Consider the following 6,020-nt stretch of genomic DNA (forward strand, 5'->3'; position numbering starts at 1 on the left):
ATCAAATCTCTAATTGATATTATATGTAAAATATTCAACAATTTTTTAAAATATCCGCAAAATTTTCATTAAATCAATAATCCAAAGAACATTAGACATTGATTTTTTTTAATGGAACATAGATATCATTCAACATTAATACCTCAAATAAATTATAATTTTTAAAACAATGTTTAAAATTCATAACATTCTAAATATATATTTGCAGTAAGCCAATTTTTAATAACTTCAAATGTTTCTAGCATTTGATGATGATCTTACATCCAAAGGTGGGTTAGACATACTATCATCAAATCATTAGAATTGCTTGCATATTTCTAAGGGTTACCCTATTTCTAATCACACCAAAAATAAAATTGCTAACATTTGATGATCTTGCATTTAAAAGTGAGTTGGTCACGGTAGCATCCAATGATAAATTAGTCATGCCTGCATATTTGTAATAACATCAATCATTGCTTGCATTTGATGATCTTCTTGCACCCAAAGATGAGTTAGCCACACTAGTATCCAATGGTGAGGTTGGCATGCTTGGTGAATTATGAAAAGTCGGAGCATCTTTACCTAGTAAAAACATAGTTATACACTCATAAATGATAACACTATTAAAAACAAAACCTAATTAAATTCAGTTTTAATTTTTTTGCATGAAGATAACATTTATTTGATAAAGAAAATTGTCTTCAAGTAGACATCAATAAAATACAACTAACTTTAAAAACCAATAAACATAGAAATTTTAACAATGAGCAACATAATTACTAGAATTGTATCAACATCACTTGTAATAACAGGAAAACACTTATAGGATCCAAAACCAAAATTGTTTGAGGTATCAACATGAAAACCAACAAACCAAACATTTGAAAAACCAAGTAAGTTAAAAGACTTTAAAAATTCAAGATAGTGAGATTGCTATCACCAATAAATCCCAACAAATAGATCAATTTTATGTGTGAAACACATTTAGTTAATTAATATGACTCAAGATATTGACTTTTAACTTTTTATATTGTTGCCATTAAACCTAAAGGATAAAAAATGTGACATAAGCATTTCAAAGTAACGCATTTGAGACATTTAGCAAATCATTTCAAAGTAAATCATTTGAGATATGTAGTTAAGCATTTCAAAGTACTCTCGAAGTCTCAGCCTTATGTACTTGCAGCAGTTGTGAATACCCATGGCTTATAGCAAAAATATTGTATAAACTACGCATTCATATATGAAGATATATTATGTATCATCTTAGAATAGAAGTGAACACTAATTTTATGAAAAATAACATATTTAAAGGAAACTTACATTTGGTTTATCCAAAAGGCCAACTAATTTTTCAGGTATCTTCCCTTCTTTCATTATGACATAGGTCTTGAATGAACTCAAGATGGTTTGAGTTTGAGATTCTAAGTGGTTGTACTTCTCTTGCCGAGGGTTAGATGATGATGATGATGATATTGTAACATTAGGTGAAGAAAACTCAAATATGAAATTCGCAGTCTAGTGTTCCTAAATGCTCCAGTTGGTACTGCTCTCATTCCCATGCAACGCACTCTCCCAGAATGCTCTAGTCCAAGCACTCTACTGAGAACATCTTTAGGAGAAACTTCTGATTCATCATTAGTACTTTGTGTCAAACCCTATTCTATTTGTTCCTACATAAGAATTCAATTTTTTAAAGTTTATATTTCATGTTTAAAATACAAAATACATAAAAACAAAATATTCAATATAAACTAACAACCATAGTCTTTGCTGCATCATTTACCAATCATCCATCTTTTCTCTTGTGAGTTTCGATGTATAATTTTCCACGACTCAGTAGTTACCCAGTTTCCATAAACTAAAATTGAAAAAAATTTATTAGATCATTAGCATTGGTAAAAAATATATTCTAAAAATATAAATTAATGTTATTACCATCTCATATCTTTTTCTCGCTAGAGGTTTTGAACCACTGGTACGAGGAATAACTTGCTTGCATTGACTTTCTTTATTTCTTTTACCAAGGTCCTATAAGAAACAATAATTTTTAAAGTGAGTAAATTTTTTAATAATGATCATACATTCTTCCAATCATTTAAAATTCATGCATTTAGAGTATATCAATACTCCTTTAAGATATATGCATCTTTAAAATATATTCAGACTTGTAACGTTACTTAAATAGTGTTTGGCAAAAATATTTACTCAAATACACCCTTAATATAATACACAAGATATAGATTGACCTTATTAGTCAATATATAATTCAATACTAGCCTAGAGAATCGCATAAACACATTATTAGTAAATAAAACAAAGAAAAGCTTCAAGCACAAATAAACCAAAATTTATTAGTTTACTAAATAGTTGATTAAGTATGACGAGGCGGAATGCATCACTTGATGGTATTTTAGCATTATAAACATGTTTTGGATATATTTCATAGTTGGTTGAGAATGTGGATTATCCTTTAAATTAAGAAAATAGAATTTTGTTACAATTGTTACTTTATATTGCCAATTTTACAGTCAAGATCACATCATTGGTAATTGTTACTTCAATTTGAACTCAGGAGGTTCTAATATAGGTGAAACAGTTTTCAATCAGATTTGTTACTGTACATCGATGAAATTTATTTTTATTTATGTTAAATCACTTGCTTGTATTAGTACAAATATCTTTTTACCACCCTATTTTGTTTTCAATTGAATTGAAAATCTAAATATTCTCACAAAATACTGAATCATATAACTCATTAGTTTCAAATCTCTTTATTACAGCAAAAGATTATTATGTCATAAATTAGTAGAACATAATCATATATTATTAAAATCCAATAACAAAATATTCAATTAAAAAATCTCAAATAATTTGAAACTAAATAACAAACTATTAAAATAAAATCAATGAAAATTATATATCTCTAACTTTTAACTTTTCGTAAAGTAAATTTGGAAATTTTATATACCCTCTAAGGTAGAAGCAATGTACTGGAACTTACAATTTCTTAGAAGGCCACATGTAATATGACTATGAACAAGATAGTTGTAGGGAGAAATTAGAATCACTTGCTTACAGTAGCACTTATGTCCATTTACCACCTTATTTTGTATTCAATTGAATTGAAAATCTAAAAATATTCTCACAAAATTTTGAATCAACTAACTTAAGAGTTTCATATTCCTTTCTTGCTAAAAAGGATTATTAAATCATAAATCATTGAAAGATTATCACAAATTAATAAAAACCAAATAATAAAAGCATCAATTCAAGAAAATCATAAATCATTAAGGCACACTTAATAATCATTAAAGTAAAAAACTATTAAGACCAAATTAGTGATAATTATATAATTAAATTAGTTACCGTGACTAAAAAGTGTTCTTCAATTTGTTGTGACTCGAATAGTCCTTCTTTGCACTAGATATCTAAGGGGAATATCTTCTTCCTACAATAGCGATAACACTAAATTAGTTACCATGTAGCGAGAAAAAGTATTTGCATATTTGTTGAATAACTTACTTGCATAGTATAAATTTCTTTTTACCATCATATTGTGTATTCAATTGAATTGAAAATATAAATATTCTCACAAAATTGTGAATCATATAACTCATAAGTTTCAAATTTCTTCATTACAAAAAATATAATCTTAGGTCATAAATGAGTGATACAAAATCACAAACTATTAAAATCAAATTGATTAAACTCTCAAATCATTTTTCAAATTTTTTTATCATTTCAAATAAAATCACAAACTACTAAAACAAAATCAGAGGAAATGTTATATATCTAACATTTTGCAAATTAATGTTGGTATTTGTATACCACATATAAGGTAGAAGCAGATTACAACAACTTAAAAGACATATCTGAAATATATAGTTACAGGGAGCAATGTATGTCTTTTGATATTCAATTGAATTGAAAATCTAATATATTCTTACAAAATTGTATATCACCTAAACCATTAGTTTTAAATTTCTTTCTTATATGAGATGTGTGCAATTTCAGGAAAATGAATCTGAGATGTTAAAACATAATTAGAAATTATGAAAACTAATAATAAAATAATCAATCAAAGAAAATAACAAACTATTGAACCAAATTTGTAATCATTCAATAAATCACAAACTTTTAAAGCAAAATAAGAAAAACATAACCATAAAATAAACTAACAATTCGCAGAAAGGAATGAAAACAAACCTAAAACTCAAAATAGTTGGAAATAGAAGGCGTTGATTAGGCGAATCAATCTTTCCCACTTGAAGTCTAGAAAAAAACTACCCAGGTACAGAACATGCACTAGAAGGTGAGCAATTTCAGAAGGTTGTGCGATTTGAAGTGGATTTCTTAAAAACTTTCTTGCTCAGGGTTTTGATCTTAAAAATAGAGAGATTCAGAAAGATTTAGAGTGTTTCACAAGTGATAAAGTGATTGATTGAACAATTGAAAGAGGTTATAAATTTTAGGGGGTTTTGATTCGATTGAAAGTCTGACGAATTTTAGGGGTTTCGGAATCGATTGAAAATCTGATAGGGATTTTAGGGTTTGATTAACAGTAATGTAAGCAAATAAAGAACAATGTGAGTAGTGTATGATTGAGATGGTGAAACGGAAATGGAAAGATGAAAAGAAGATGAAGAGGTGAAATGAAAACGATGAAATGGAGAAGATGAGGCACAAAGGAAAGGTTTCTTCTTTCTTCTTTTTTTTTCTACTATTTTTTCTAAATGTACGCGATGGTTATGATGAGTGATGAAAAGTCTGAGTTTTTTAATATTTTTTTAGAAAATTATAATTTTGAAAGGATATATTAAAAGATCGTGAAAGTGAAAAAAATATTATTTTTAAGATATTATTTCTTGTTTTCTATTTAGAAATATTTTGACATATTATTATAGAGATTATAAAAATACATTCCCTTTATTTATTAATTTAAAAATTTATTGACTTCTTCAATATAAAAGTTAAAACCCCTACTATTTATTGTGTTAATATAAATCGGAGAGGTTTAGGTAAATCACAAAACAATAATCATAATTATGCACACATCACCAAAAGCTCACAACATCGTAAAATAGCATAATTGGTCCATGATAATCACATATATAATATTTAATCAATTAATATTCACCAAAATACATCAAACAACAGTCAAAATTCAAACGTACGATAGAATGCCCATCGAATTCTAAACCAGCAGCTCCTAACGCATCTTCTGAAATCATGACAGGTTACCCGTGTTAGCTGGAAATTTCGATGGGTAATATGAGATAAAGGTTATTGAAGAGAAAGTCACTTCGAAGAAAGATGCAGAATTGGCTTATGAAGGCTATTCGAAATATCAAGTGTTTGAAGAGGTTTTTATCTTTTCAAGTGCTATCGAAAGAAGTATCATCGAAGCGAAGATAAAGACTTAGAATATTTTGGAGCTTTTTGAGGAGAATAAGCTTCGGCGGCCATCTTAGTTGAGTTTGGCGCCTCAAAATGAGGAAGATTCAAATTCAAATGTTCTATCTTATCCAAAAAAATATGCGTAGAGACCTTAGAGATCGAGGAGCATGCAAACGAAGAGCGTGACATTTCGTTAGGAAAAGACATTTTGGGTTGAAGTAGTATAAGTTAAAATTGTAGCATTAGATTTTAGTGTGTTCAAATATGTACAAACCCTCAATTATACTCAAAGTACCAACATACATCGAGAAACGAGTGCTGAGAAATGTATGTATGATTCACCACCATTTAAATCAATTACCAGTTTTTACCAGTTTTACCTTTATTTTCATCAAAGTCTCTTTAATTTTCTTTACCTTTCGAAGTCAAAACTTTTAATATTTCTACATTTACTTTATACTTTTTAAAGCATTCTTTCTTTACTTACAAATTAACCACAAACACTCAAAGAATGTATGCCACACAAACATTAAAATCTCGAAAAACTAGACTATGTCCTAGGATCAATCTAGTCGATCCTGCGAGCAACCAAAATATAATTGTTTTGGAGGACTAGTGCTTGTTTATGAATTTCCACC

General features: G+C 28.0%; 1 long non-coding RNA gene across 2 annotated transcripts; it reads right to left on the reverse strand.

The window, feature by feature from the left end:
• Positions 1 to 210: 210 nt before the first annotated feature.
• On the reverse strand, positions 211 to 4,722 carry LOC131624245 (uncharacterized). 2 transcript variants are annotated; one of them, XR_009290553.1, is made up of 6 exons: positions 4,192 to 4,722; positions 3,352 to 3,433; positions 1,921 to 2,013; positions 1,745 to 1,843; positions 1,306 to 1,655; positions 211 to 564 (listed from the first exon to the last, which is right to left on the reverse strand). It is a non-coding gene; the product is annotated as an uncharacterized LOC131624245 (long non-coding RNA). The 2 variants fall into 2 exon arrangements; XR_009290554.1 differs by having other exon boundaries at positions 1,742 to 1,843.
• Positions 4,723 to 6,020: the final 1,298 nt, after the last annotated feature.

Source organism: Vicia villosa, unplaced genomic scaffold (assembly GCF_029867415.1).
Source record: "Vicia villosa cultivar HV-30 ecotype Madison, WI unplaced genomic scaffold, Vvil1.0 ctg.000113F_1_1, whole genome shotgun sequence".
In the NCBI taxonomy this organism is placed as follows: Eukaryota; Viridiplantae; Streptophyta; class Magnoliopsida; order Fabales; family Fabaceae; genus Vicia; species Vicia villosa.